This window comes from Epargyreus clarus, unplaced genomic scaffold (genome assembly GCF_041222505.1).
Source record: "Epargyreus clarus isolate Ecla_fem2 unplaced genomic scaffold, WU_Ecla_fem_2.2 ptg000018l, whole genome shotgun sequence".
In the NCBI taxonomy this organism is placed as follows: Eukaryota; Metazoa; Arthropoda; class Insecta; order Lepidoptera; family Hesperiidae; genus Epargyreus; species Epargyreus clarus.
The window spans coordinates 441431-456657 of record NW_027332226.1 but is presented as its reverse complement, the minus strand read 5'-3'; positions in this window follow the sequence as shown (position 1 = coordinate 456657).

Sequence of the window (15227 nt, the reverse complement as noted above, 5' to 3'; positions counted from 1 at the left end):
AGTAAGTTTTCAAAGGTATGTGGAGTCTACCAATTGACACTTGGCCAGCGCGGTGGACTATGGCCTAATGCTTCTGGTTCTGAGAGGAGACCCGTGCCCAGCAGTAGAACAGTAATGGGTCGATGATTATGATGATGACACTCGTCGTTCACCTAGTATGGTGCCACTGCTGGGCAAGGGTCTCCTCTCAGAATGAGAAGGAATTAAGCTATACTCACATCATTGGATTAACAGACTATGCGGATTAACAGACTATAGGTACACACTTATGGATTTTTTTAAGAATTATTAGTCGTGGAGGTTTCCTCGCGACGTTTTCTTTTACCGTTAAAACAAATGATAAATAATTTCTAGGCTAAATAACAAAGTATAAATATTGTTATGTACAATATGTACAAAATAATAACTAAAATAAACTAAATAAAAAAGCCAACACAATGTGTAAATAAAAGATAACCAAGGAATATTTAAATAATATTTTACTGAAAAAAGTCTGGAAAAACAAAGTTTATCTTTTTATCACACCATTGCGAAATTTAATCATCATAATCCTCAAAACACGACAAGTGCTGTCGTGATTATACAAATTTTGTTTCAAATTTGAGAATCAAAATATTTATGAGCCAAAATTTCATCAACATGTTACTTACTTTGTAACAAACACGGGAAAGTGGAAAATTGAAACTAATGAAACCGTTCTTTAAGCCATACTTATTTAATACTAAATAAATATTAAGAAAGTAGTGAGGAAATTTTATAACAAATAATTAAAATTTTAGTCACACCAAAGAAAAATTATTTTCAATGCATAACTTAACATTGGCGAGTCACCCACATTTTTATTAAAAATTCTGATGTCATTAATACTTAAATATCATAATTTTTCAGTGAACAATGAATAAAGTCTAAGCCACATAATAATATGTACCTACACATATTATGTTCCCCTCAAATTAACTCTTTAAAATACTGTTTTCAGGGTTCCGTACCCAAAGGGTAAAAACGGAACCCTATTACTAAGACTCCGCTGTCTGTCCGTCTGTCCATCTACCCTTGATTTTTTTTACAATGTATACATATCGTGGGCAACTTATAACAACAAATACTAAAAATAAAAAAAAAAGTTGAATATAAAAGCGGTATTTAGAGAGAGCCATCCATTTGCCTGGATCTAATATTGGCAAAATGTAGTTAATATTCACCACTTCATAGTTTAAAAATGCATGTACCTACTAATGAAGCTACTTCCTACTATGATAAAAAATACTAAAAATAAAAATAAATACGTTGTACGGAACCCTCTGTGTGCGAGTTCGACTCGCACTTGGCCAATTATTTTATATAAATATTGTAATTTTGTGTTACTTCAAATGAACATAACATTTCGCGCGCTTAGATAAGTTTACACGTTCACTTTATTTGTTTTAAAAATTCTGGTTCTATTTATAAATATTGTAATTTTTGTGTTACATGAAACAAGTATAACATTTATCGCGCGAAGATAAGTATTTTATTTTAATTATGAGTTTTATTTATAAATATTAGCTACGGTAAGTTGGTAGTGTATCGGTGGTGGCTAGCGGAGGTTCCATTAAGTGCGAGTATTGTTTAACAATTAGCGACCGCGGCCGACGCAACGATCGTATCTCTAATGAGCCACAGATACACTCAACTGAAGTGATAGAACTCTGCCCCGAAGATAGAAGAACTGTTCACCAAATTTTAAAGAACTCTAGGAAGTTGATAAAAGTTCGAACAATGTGCTACCGCTACTCTTGAAGCAGTTCTTGCGTTTTCGAGAATGTATTCGTATGTGGATGCCATCAGACTTATATAAGAAGCCACCAGTCTTCAGGAGTGGCAACGTATCTATAATCGGCTTCAGATGGAACCCCCTCTACGTAGATTTAGTTACAAACTCTTCAGTAAAGCAGCTATGGTGTCAAAGATGTGGTAAAACAGACAATTAAGTTAATTCAACTTAGTCGCTTTATCGCAATACATTGGCAATGTGAATATACAATATCAGATGAGTTGCATGCCGGATAGATGTATCTATATAAAGAAAATCCATCACCAGCACCACATATAGTCGATTTTTTTGTGCCAGGACTCGTCTTTACAAGTATATAAGTTATACAGGACAGCTTGAAATAAACAGGGAAGAACCACTAGCTCCACAAAATTAAAATAGCTGTTTAGGGACAATTTGTGAATTTGTAACCTGGTGGATGGTGGTGGTAGTATTTAGGTAATATCTGTATTATACCTGTTATTACTGTTATGAAGATTAATTGCGGCCAACATTGCTTAAGCAATTGTTGGCCGCTAAAATTAAAAATTCTACACTTTTTTCAGGCAATAGGTAATTTTAAATTTCACATTTGGTAGGTAATAATTCATTCAAATTCGTTATGTTACTAACGGGCGTTACACATAAGTATTACAATAAATAAAGCAACAATTTCTACATACTAAGTAGCACACAACAATGTTTTTAATTTCACTTTTGTTAAACCTAATTCGTTTTGGGTAGCTAAATCACAACTCAACCTTCTTTATACTTTACAGTTTCACTTTTAAGAAGATCAACAATAATCCGAGAGCATTTTGTTTTGCAAATAAAGTATAAAAGAGCAAACAATAGCCTAAAAACTCATCCCAAATAACATAAACAAAGTCTCAATATTAATCTTATCCTGTCTGAGCCTTCCTAACTCTACACAGGTAACCATTTCAACGATAACCAAATACAATAACCGACGATTATCTTTCGCTAATCTCGCCTACTACAAATTAAACTCTATTTTAACGTGATAGAGTTTCGATTAGAGGTACAAATCTCGATACCAGGGTCGCTCGGTCAACGAAATGTTTCTAATAATTAGTTATCATCGATCATCAGAGCTTGGCCACATTAATAAAGATATTATGTGCCTCTACCTCTCTATTAACGACTTGATAAGAACTCTACATCACATGGATAAGGTCGGTTTTTCAGTAGCGTGAAAGAAGAGGCGGTAAGATGAAAGGTATCGGCATCTTGGACGGCAAAACCAATTGTGTGACACCGACACGGGCGATGGTAACCCAACGGTGGGACAAATTGAACAAAAAAACATCAAAATGTTTAGTCATTTTTTAGTCGTCGTAATATGCGAAAAGATACGTACGTGTGGCTCACCTGCTATTGGATTTGGGAAAGAAATTATCATGCAAATAAATATGTAAATAATATTATAACTAGATATAAAAGTAAAGGAATAAAACTTAAGATATATGTATGCTACTTAAGAATATGAAAAATCTCATTACAATTTCATTATCACTACTCTTTATGATTAAAATTGTACATATTACGAATTTAACGGAAAATATGTGCGCTATAAAGTTCGCCACTTTTCCTCCATAACTAAGCCTTACCTTACGAAGCATAGGAAAATAGGATACTGACGTTCAAAAACCGTTTTGTAAGTTTAATATTTGTATTTTTATTGAAATGTACAAAAATGTAACATGAATGTAATTCTTAAAAAACTTTTCTCCTTTTACTTAATTATCCAAAAAGCTTTTTATTATTTACTATTAAATTATACTTATTTATTAGTAATGTTATTTTATTGCTTATGTGTTACATACTAACTACTCAATTAAATAACTTTTAATTAGCCTTACGCCAACCCTTTAGCAATTGATTAAGTGCAGTGCAAGGGACTAAATAGGGCTGCTTAATTTAAGTTAAACGGTGGGTAGATCATAACTGGAGCAGTCTGGGCTAACGATCGACTTGTTGACAGCCCTGATTGATTGTGGAGCTCCTACGGGATTAGTTATTGCAGGCGCACGACACTTTGGTATATTTATTTTGTTCATTCGTTTGATTTTCTATTCTAAGTAACTATTTCTTTATATTTATATCAAACGGTACGTTTTTTGTTTTATTTCTTTTTATATAATGTCCTTTTTAAATACTTTATATTTTTTGGATTTATAGTATTTCTGGAAGGCTGTGAGATTGTGCTTTTCACATTTTCAAACATAAACATAAAATAAAAATGGTGGAAGATGTTTTGCCGATTAGTCTATTAGTCAGTGAAGATTCAGGTGTAGCGCGAAGATTATCATGTAGGTTTTTATGTGAAAAATCCTGTAATTTTGCTGAAGAACGTACTATTTCGGTACTTGCAATGATTTTATATGGACTACTTTGCCTTGACTGTCGTACACTCTATTTTAACTCTGAAATCTGTATATCTGCTGTTGAAAAGAAAATATACAATTGTTGTAGATTCCACGAATTAATCTGTTTAAGAGTGAGAACTCAGGGAGTATTTTTCTTCTGAATTGAAAATACCTATTTTTACGTATAAATTCAGATTTCACAATTTCAGATTCAAAACAATAAACAACTATTTGAGAGAAGCAGAAAGAAGGAGGCAGAAGAAACACGCTCTGTGAGTTCCAAGCATAACATTTTCCATCTGATGCGAACGGGTGCACCTTTACCATGCAAGCAGGTTCCACATAGCACATTTTTATTCAAGATTCCCAGCCTCATAGGGTATGCAGTTATTTAGATAAGGAAACTGACACACAAATGTGTTTTCTGCTTTCAACTGAATTATTTAGTTAACGAATGGAAAGCGACCCAGAATTCATTTTAGCTTCTTATGTTAGTTAAATGTGTGGTTATCTTTATAGGTAACTGAGTGCAATAGACAATGAGGAAACGCAGAGTAATGAATAAAATAGAGTACGTTTATGCCAACATCTTTGTACGAATAGAAGACAAACTTACTACAGTTGATTAAACCTTGCTTAGTTGTAAAATATAATATACAATTAGTTTTCACAGCAGGTTTTGTCAAAATTATCATATACATTAAAATAAGTATTGAATCACAAAGTTTTCAACTTTCATCGTAAGAATCATCCATGTAACTAGCTCCAAATTTCGCCATGAGCAAATAAACGTATGAATACCCGTTACGATACGTCGTATTTATCAGTACTTGCACTGTATCAAGACCGCATCAAAATCACACAAATATTAGTCTAAAATTATTAAAAAAATGATATTTTAACCACATGATCTTAAGTATAACTGTTCATCCTATACCGCGAATAATGGCGGTGTTCTCACCTGTGTCTACTGTTCATACCCAAATAGACCCACGAATAAACTCACTCTATACTTTAAAGGTAACACAGGTAATGACTACGTAAATAAAGCAATTCGTATGTAAATGCGACCATCAGTTGCGTACCCCTGGCGCGGCGGAGCTCAAAGCGCTTGATCCGTCAGCATTTTGACATCTTTTGATGATTACCGACAAATAATAACAAAATCATTAAATGTGCATCCGTTGTTACAATAAGAGCACAGTGGTTTCGTTAAGCGATGTTCGAATAAAACCGAGGCTGTAATTGATCTTTATTTGGTTTGTCTTAAGATTTATATGTAAATTTGAAGGTTACTGTTTAAGTTTAAAGTATAAAGCGGAACATAATTTTGAAAGTATAAAGAATATAATTGTAAATATTTTTCTTTTTTTTCCTTGTTTTCTCTCTCTAAATATTTTTTATAAAAATTTTGATATGTACCCAATTTTATGAAACATTTCTCTTTGATATGAGTTATATAACACGTTATCTTATTGTCTTACATAGCAGCAGTACTGTTGTTCTCTTGTTTGAAGTTTGTTTTGGCACAGTCTTACATACTCAGAGAGTCTGCAAACGTCATCAGAGATAGTAAAACCATCTGTGTGTACCTTTTGAAACAATTTATTTGAGAACCGCTGCTGTGTTTTGGTTTGAAGGGTGTTGTAAGTGAGACATACTTTTCCGAGACGTTCCAGTTTAGTCCTCAGGCGTAGCGGCGCATCTGTGGTCGACGTCAGGTAGGAATATCTAATCCTATCAGGGGTTGATTACAGAAGTCCATGGGTGGCAGTGGCCACTGACCCAGCTGGATTGCATGCACGTCTGCTACTCCTATAAAAAGAATCAGCACCGCTTAACTGACACAATATCGTTTGTAAGTGACAGAGCATCTATAAGTCCTCAGTCATATCCTCTCCATCAGTAAGCAATTCCCCGCATACCATCGTGGATTCCTCACTCGTCGTCTGTCAACAAGATTGAAGCAACCCAGCTTTTTGCTGTATCATTGTTACTGAACTGTATGCTTTATTTTGCTTTACCTATACTTTATTTTTTTACTTTTATAATATCAAGGTAACTTTTAAGAAAATTATGTTAGTAAGTTTTAATTAGTTTTAATAAGTTAAAAAAATATTTTGTAGTGTTTGTTGAAAAGTAAAACTATATTGGTGTCTTGTAGAATCAACACCACGACATTGAGTTTACTAAACTTATTTTTTAATAAAAATAGTTTCTTTTGAAGATAAGATAAGCGTTGCTACTTGTATATTATATACCCATACTGTAAGAAAAAAGAGACTAAACTGTTAATTAAAAGTACATATCATTAAATGTACCTATATACATTTAATTAAAAGTGTACTAATAATTAATAGGTGTTGCAACTAATAAGTTATCTTAAAAGATAATTAAGTACCCAAATGGAATAATTAATTAAACAATAAACCGTTTAGCACTCCATCAGTAGTAGAAAAAATCCGCAAACCGTTTGTATTCTCATATTTCCCAACGACCATCCACGACTGTCGGAGGCAATTATTTTGATTTATTGCCCGCGGAGTCAAATTCGGAAGTAGTAGGCGGCACCAGCTACGGTGTGACGGCCATAATTATAATTATAATTTTATTATAATTACGCGGTGGGCTGCCCAGACACGTGGCTAATTGAGGTGTGTGATAATTAGATTTGATAACAGAGGTGTCCGCCCATGACAGTTTGGGTTGGTAATTCTTTGGCTCAAGTAAAGAGGCTTCAGTTCTTGCATGTTTAGTTTTCTAAATTATGATAACCTTTAATGTGACCTAATGTAACGTTTTATTGGTCTAATAAATTTTAGAATTAATGTATGAAAGTAATAGATGCGTTATAACATCAAAACATTTATCAAGCAGTAACAGTTATAACAATGTTATAACAATATTATAACAATGTTATAACTGACCTTCGAACCCTGATAATATATTTCTAGAGTTGTTTAATATCCGCGCACTTCTTAGGACACCATTTAACTAGGTACACTTATTAAATAACTAACTAGATACAGCCTAGGTTTCAGTGGAAGGGTAAATATGTCGGTTGACGTACATATATGACATTCATTTTAGTCCACAGGAGTAGCAGCGCATCTGCGGCTTTAGGTAGAACCCTTATTCAATATGGGCAGCTATGGACAGCAATGATAACTTACAATTACATGGATTGCAGCATGGATTCAGCCATAACGACCCGCATGGCGTAGTGGTCACTATACCGATCTGACGAGCAGAGGTTTCCAGGATCGATCTCTGGCCAGAAACAAATCTAAATTAATTTGCAATTACAGTTGTAAATTAATTAAGATTTGTTGTCTGGGTCTGGGTCTTCGGGTGTGTCCATGGCATTTACGAAACGGGGAAGTCTGGAGTAGTGGTCTGAAAAAGCGTATTTTTTCTTCATTCTCTTAAACAAGAAGCTAGTTAAAGCAAAGTGGTGATAAGATCAGTCCCTGCCCTGACGCGCTGGCAGTCAACTGCGTGCCCCACACTCAATTTAACGTAATAACGTGACCGTTCGCCGTCTATCCACTCAATATTCATTGTCTTGTTCAGAGAACGTTAATTATCTAATTCTGGCTAAAGTGTTCTTAGCTACTACCGGATGTTTAATTTTGTGGAGTCTAGAATAAATTTAAGGACATTTTTATCAGGATATTAAAATGAGAGATGATTTTTTGCTTTAGCGCTTTCTTCAGTGTTTCTACAATGGGGCGGAGTTAACTGCTTTCCCATGGTGCTTTTCAAAGTTTTTAGTCTAAAAAATCTTATTGCAAAACAAACGAGCGTATACTTTAACTGATGATAAGTGAGCACCGCAGCATGGACATTTGTAATTAATTTAGACAAAGATACTTTAAAGGATAATTTAGAATATTAACTTGAACCTACCGTGCCCTACCTTACCACACCCTTCATACTAAAATACATCCCTACAATCCCGCATAAACCGAAGGTTCTACATCCTTTCGAATTTGATCCTGAGGCATGTAAAATTTGTTATAAGCTAAACATAATTCAAATGTAATTTAAGCATGCTAGATTAATAATTTCTTCTACAAATTAAATGAATTTGTCCCGATTCTTCTAATTGAGAGATAAGTATCAAATGCTCCCCATATACATAGCAAGGTGTTTTTGAGTCGTAACGTCCTTATGTCTGTCTGTATAAATGTATGATCGATTGCTGACGTCACGCTGGGTGCCGTGCGTTTTGGAAATGTAATTTAATTGTATACAAATTTGATAAAAGATCTTGCAGTGGATAAAGAATTTGGTAGCGCATCAAACTTAAAGCTATATTGTACGTAGATGTCAAAATTTATTCACAAATATTTTCAAGTGTTCAATCAACTTGAAAAAGAAATGTTGACAGTAATGTTTTGGCTGGTGGTAGAAGCTTTTAGGGTTCGACTCCGGCAGCACCACCGCCACATCTATTTCTGCCTCATCACAGCAGTGTTAAGCGCTGCTGTGTTCTGGTTTGAAGGGAGATATACTTTTCCAGGAAGTTCTAGCTTAGTCCTTAGCGGCGCATCTGTGGCCGACCTCAGGTAGGAACATATAACCTTTCTGAGTTTGATTACAGATGTCCATGGGCAAAGCCACCATCAGGTGGACTGCATGCTGATCTGGTACTCCTATATTATTTAAAAAAATGTTTAGCTCTAAAACAAAAATAATACCTTATACAAATGAATATACCGTCTATCTGATGGTAAATGACCACTGCCGCCCATGGATGTGATTTCCTTGAAAATTGGTAAGATTGCAAAAATATTTAGATTAAAGGAACTACTTGTACCAAATAACGACACACGATAACCGACGTCAGACCCCAAAATAGTGACCCAAAACGAAACCCACACGATCTAGTGAATGATACCTCCCCTACGACTGATAACCCACACTATCTTTATTAGATCTTCACATTAACTCATAATATTCACACCTAACTTAATTAACTTTGAACATCTTTGAATAATTTAACGCAATGTGTTCAGTAATGGTTTATTTAATTTGTTTGATATTCAAGGAAATATAATGATATTTAAGAAAATAGAAATAAAAATAGGTTTTATGATATTCAAGTACCTAATAAAAGATCTTGCAGTCACCTCATAGTGAGTAGTCACTTCCTCCCATGGCCATGAGGATGGAGTCGGTTATACAAATTCGTATCGAACAGGCTTTTGAAACCGATCACAGATACCTTACAACTGACCTGCTCCTAACATAGTGACCTCGTATGAAAGCCATCCAGTCGGCATTGCTCAAATTATCATATTCTAACCACAACAAATAGATGATTGCAGTTAACCAACATTATATCTACCAATAACACCATATTACTACTATAATTTGTATTTTTGCTACAATAGAATTTATTCACTAGTAACAAATTTGTTTACCCTGATTTAGTATGATAGGTAGGTACAGTCCAACTGATACAAACAAGCGGCAGGAAGAATAAATTGCGCTACTAATATAAATGGTTGGCACAAACGGATAAAAAGACATTGAGCTTGCGGATCGCTGGCGACGCGTGCCGACCCTCCGCGGACAGCGGTCCGCAACATTTGGCGATGATTTTATATATTACCATGTTTTATTTTAGTATACTTTTATATTTATCATCGGCACTTTATTGTCCCAGGGTACAATTTTCTCTAAATGGGGATTTAGGTCTGTCATGCTGGCCAATTGCGAATACGTAGAATTCACTTTGGTAGATTCTCATGGGTAAATTTGAAGAGCTTTAATTTCTTAAACATTATCCCTTTTTTGTCCTAGTATTGAGCAGAAGACTCTCCTAAAATTAGGGGGGGTGTGATCTCTACCACGCTACTATACTTTGACGGGACTAATGGCCAACCTGTTTATTCTAACTAAAAAAAAACATGATTATTCAAACTACCTAAAACGTCATGACTTAACTAAAAAATCGTCAATATTAAAATTAAATGGATAAATGTTTGTGGGTAAAAAGTTGAAAAAACAATATTTTCATTTTAATTTCTCATAAATTCCTCTACATGTTTAAAAACTTATAAAAGTTTTGGAACTTTGTTTTCAGGGAGGACGTTAACACAGGGAAACGCTACCTTATTTTCATTACCGTCATTCTATCTTTAGGTGTAGCAATATTAATTTAAGTCACTTTTTCGGACTTATGATCCTGTATCTAGAAATACCCGTACCATACCTGTGTGTTTTACTGTAAACTATATTTCGTCTTAAAACTTTTACTGTAGAGTATAACTCAATCTGTCAACAGCTTCAAAATATGATCTGATGAAAAATGTTACGAAGTGCAGCGGTGGCGGCGTGCAATTGCTACAAATTATTCAATCAAGAGTACTTTCTCCGCAGCTGGTGCCCCCGTGGCCGACCTGCTGGTAATCGGTGCCACTCATCTGCTTATCTCTTTATGAACCTATCTACTGTTTACTTGGGGGACGAGTTGTACTTGGATAAAGTGGTGCAGCTAGAATAACAAGTTTGTTTTCTAAGTACGTAAGTTAAAAAAAAATATCAAGTGACTGTATGAGTCTATTCAGAAAGAATTTAAAAAATAATATACTGAAAGATCAAAGAAAAAGAAAATCAATGACCCCTGATTTTTTTTCATTTTCGAAATTATTTTGTCCACGCTACATGAACGTGAAGCATGTTCGAAAATACGAGTAAACTCGTAGTAACTTAGATAACGTAATAAACTCGATGATTTTGTTCATAATATAAGACTAGCATATTCCTACCTGAAGTCGGCCACAGATGCGCCGCTACCCCTGAGGACTACTCTGGAACGCCTCGGAAAAGTATGTCTCCTTTACCACACCCTTCAAAACGGAACTTATACGGAACTGAACTTTTAGGTAGAAATAGGTGTGGCGGTGGTGCCGCCGGAGTCGAACCACAAAGGGTTCTACCACCTTCGAACTAGAATTAGAATAAAGGTTAAATTTTGTCGTATTGATCCCAATTTTAATGCCTATCGATATGAAGTACGAACAAATCATACACCTTAATGCTAGCTAGCTCCTAGCTATAGTAGAAGACTTTTCCTGTAAAATATCTATAAACAACTAATCTCTCCTCTCGTCTGTGCGATTTGCATTCATTCGTAATGTACAATATATGATTAGATGCATTCCCAGACACAATGTTCTACTTATAAAACATCTGTTGAAAAGGCTTTAACAAGTAATTAATATAAAAATCAAAACCCCAACTGGTTACCATCAAATAAACCCATAATTCCTCCTATATGCATTTAAATATTGTATGTTACAGTTAATTTTAACATTAATAACTATGTATAAGTGATATTTAATATTAAATTAAAAATTAATAATTAAGTATTATTGCTTTGTGATTTATTAGTATTTCTAAAATATTCTCGCTCACGGCATCTTCTTACTGAGGTATGTAATAACACGATTATTTAAATTAGTAAAAATCAATTAAATATGTCATAAGAGCTGGCAATAGTTTATTCATATTTAATCAGTCTTTTGATTTCATCAACATTGATATAAGAAGATAATAACGTATTTACAGCAAAAATACGCTATCAAAATGATTAAAAGTCTCATCGACTTTAGTCATAGATCACTTGATCATTGAATGATTTTGATTAAAAAAATACTGAATGAATAAATGTTAAATCCTTTTTTTGTATGAACTTTCGAGTTACCCTGGTTATAGAATATATTAATTTCTATTAATCTACCCTAATATTAAAAAGAGGAAAACCTTGTTTGTTTGTTTGGTTGTAATGAATAGGCTCAAAAACTACTGGACTGATTTTAAAAATTCTTTCACCATTCGAAAGCTACATTATCCACGAGTAACATAGGCTATATTTTATATGAACTATATTTGATAAATAGATTTTGAGGCGGTACCGAGTTTGCCGGGTAGCTAATAAAGAATAAAGGTTACAAAGTGTATGTTTTTCTGACGTCGAACGTTATTACCGAATGGATGAGTTTGGCGATTGATGGCTAATGTATGACTCAATATCGCTCTCGGAACTCAAGACTTTTCTTGGAAATTTGATCGACTGCGTGTTATTGCAAGGCACAGGTTTACTTGAGTAAGTTTTCTTGAATTTCTTAGTACTCGTCACTAAACGCTCTGAACTATTATTGGAAGGAAAACTAAATTCAGCTTGAGCTTTGCAATCATAGTGATATTTAGATTCCGAGGTGTGAGCGAATGGAACCTCGTCTCGTTTTGAAGCATATTTTTTTGTATCAGAACTTGTACTGTGATCCGCTTTTAAACTCGGTGTGTCTGGAAATCGTTCAGTATATGACGGTGGAGTGATCGGTGGCAAGCAATTCACCATTAAATCACTGATACCTTCGTTATAAATATTCTTTCTAGGAGGAATCTCATCATCAAGATTCTGTCGGAGAATATTTCTGTTTACTTTGGGAAAGGACCTCAGCGGCCTTGTTTTAGTACGCTCATTATAGTCTTTATTATTATAGTCACTATTTTCCCCGATGTCTCTCACTGCTTCTTGATAATCATCCTTTTCCACATTGCGATTGTCATATTCATCGTCTTCATAACCTTTAACGGGCTCATACCTTGTCTTTTTCAAAATTGAAACGGGGTCACAATTCAAGTATACTTGAGAAAGGGCCATAGCACAGTAATTCTCCCGGACGGCCAAATTGGACCCCGAAACCGAAACGTCTGAAGTTTTTCCAGATGAAGTATACACAGGTGTAGAAGAACCACAATAAGCATCGTTCAGTTTCGGAGTCATGGTCGAATTATCTGTAAATCTAATAATATTGTCTTTAAAGATACCTGCTCGGGTGATGAAATCACTTGGAATAGATTGCCCTCGACAGTGCTTGCTTCCGCACTCTCTGCATCTACATGTGAAGTTTGGTGGTTCCTCAACATTATGTTTGTCATTCGTCTGATATTGATACACTGAACATGTTTCAACGTTTGGATTCCATCGTAAATTTTGTGATAATGATGGGTACGTGTGGATTACAGACCCACGGGGTTGCTTACACTCTTTTGTCGTATGTGAAGTAATGGAATAAACCGGATCAGTTTGTTTACTTGGCGCGCAGAAGCAAGAACCAAACTCACCGGAGTGTTCCACAGGCTTACTTGCCACTTTCCTCATAAGTTTCGCCTGAGATTTCTCCACGGCCAGCCGCCCCGCATCATCAGAGCCAAATATGATTGGTCTCCTAATTTTTTGATGTTCATGGTCCTCAAATAACTTGTCCCTTCTAAACTTTTTATCATGGCTGAGTTTATCTTGTTTGTGGGACATTGTTAATGAGGATTTAGTATAAATCTGAATTCTACTTTGAAATTTTATGTCAACATCTTGCTATGTAACAGTTCTATTATGACGTTTGAGAAAATCGTTTTAAACCTCTATACAACAAGCTACCATTCTCTATTGTTTTATAGTTTATGGGCGTTGTCTAAACATCTTTACGATAGATGTTGGTTCGTAAACAGCTGATGCAGCGGAAACACCTAGTTGATCGCGAACCACTTCAATTCATAATCTCGTGCCAACAAGGGATTGAGTAACATATTTCTTACAAACTTAACTTCTGCCGTTTTATATGCGGTCTTCTCGTGTATCTTTGCATTAAATAATGCTCTTGTTGACTGCAAATAAGATTTTGTTGATGATTGATCGTGCCATTATATTCTGATCTCTTGAGTTTGTTCTGTTATTACTGGAGTCGTTGGAGGAGGGGAGGTCTTGGTGAAGTGGCGATGCCGGAGTGCCGAGGGCCGTCAAGACGGCAGATGCGGACAATTGGCCGAGTCAAAGATCAGAGGAAGTGAGTTGTGAGGCTGAGTGCAGCTGGCTGGCGCGTGCGCACTGTTTACTCATTACGACGCTTGCCATCTCTAATTGTTCGGTATTTGTCATCTTATGACTATATCATTAACTGAATAGTTACCCCAATATATCTGATAATGGGCTCCAGGAGATATGACGAACAAGGAAAACTTGTAGAATTAAAATAGAAGAGTTGAGAGACATTAATTTTTTTATTTACTCTTGTAAATTAAAAAATTAATGACATGATGATAGAATTTTATTTATTATAAATATATTGATATTATGGAACGCAAAAATGCATATTTTAAAGAATGTCTAATGAGAATAATTTTTTTTAAACTGTTCTAACATCCATAACGTTGAAAAGCACACTAATAGAGCATCTTGGCGACAAAATAACCAACTCGTAAAACACAAATTAACGCGCGGTGGGCCGCAATTAAAATTACCACTCCATGGTCATAATTATTACCCTATAAAGTATTTATCACCCATAAAAGCAGGGGAATGTGTCCATTCCAGATAGCAAGTTGGTTCCGTATCAATTACTGGACGTTGCGTTACGCGACACCTTTATTGAAATGTTTATGAGTTGGACGCTTTTTGTCTTGGGCTGGATAAAATAATATCTATTTTGGAGGAATTATATGGGTTATACAGTTTCTATTTTAAGGTTACATGAAATATTTAGTTTCGATATTTCATTATCGTTATACCGATTGGTAAATAGTATTTTAAAAACTGTATAGGTAAAATAAAGTTACGTTGTGTAGGGCCAAATTGTAAAACTTCTGGTAGGACGGAAAGTTCTTAAAAATACTTTTTAAGAACTTTCCGTCCTTTAAAAATACTTTTTAAGAACTTTCCGTCCTTTTGTTCGTTCCGTAATCAAAATGTGATACCATTACGATATGTTTTCTTATAATTTATTGCCATAGCTATTCTTACAGTCAAATATTGTCTATCTATTGAACACTTAGGTTAGGTTATATTTACTAAGTCTTTGACATTTAAATCTTAATACTTTAATTATTTTTGATTCGTTACCTATTTATCAATAATCCTTTAGATACGTATAATCATATCATATAATTATCTATCTACTAAGTATACACGTAAATGTATCATCTATTTTTTAATTGTTAAGCAAGAAAAACAATACGTGAAGACCCAAAGA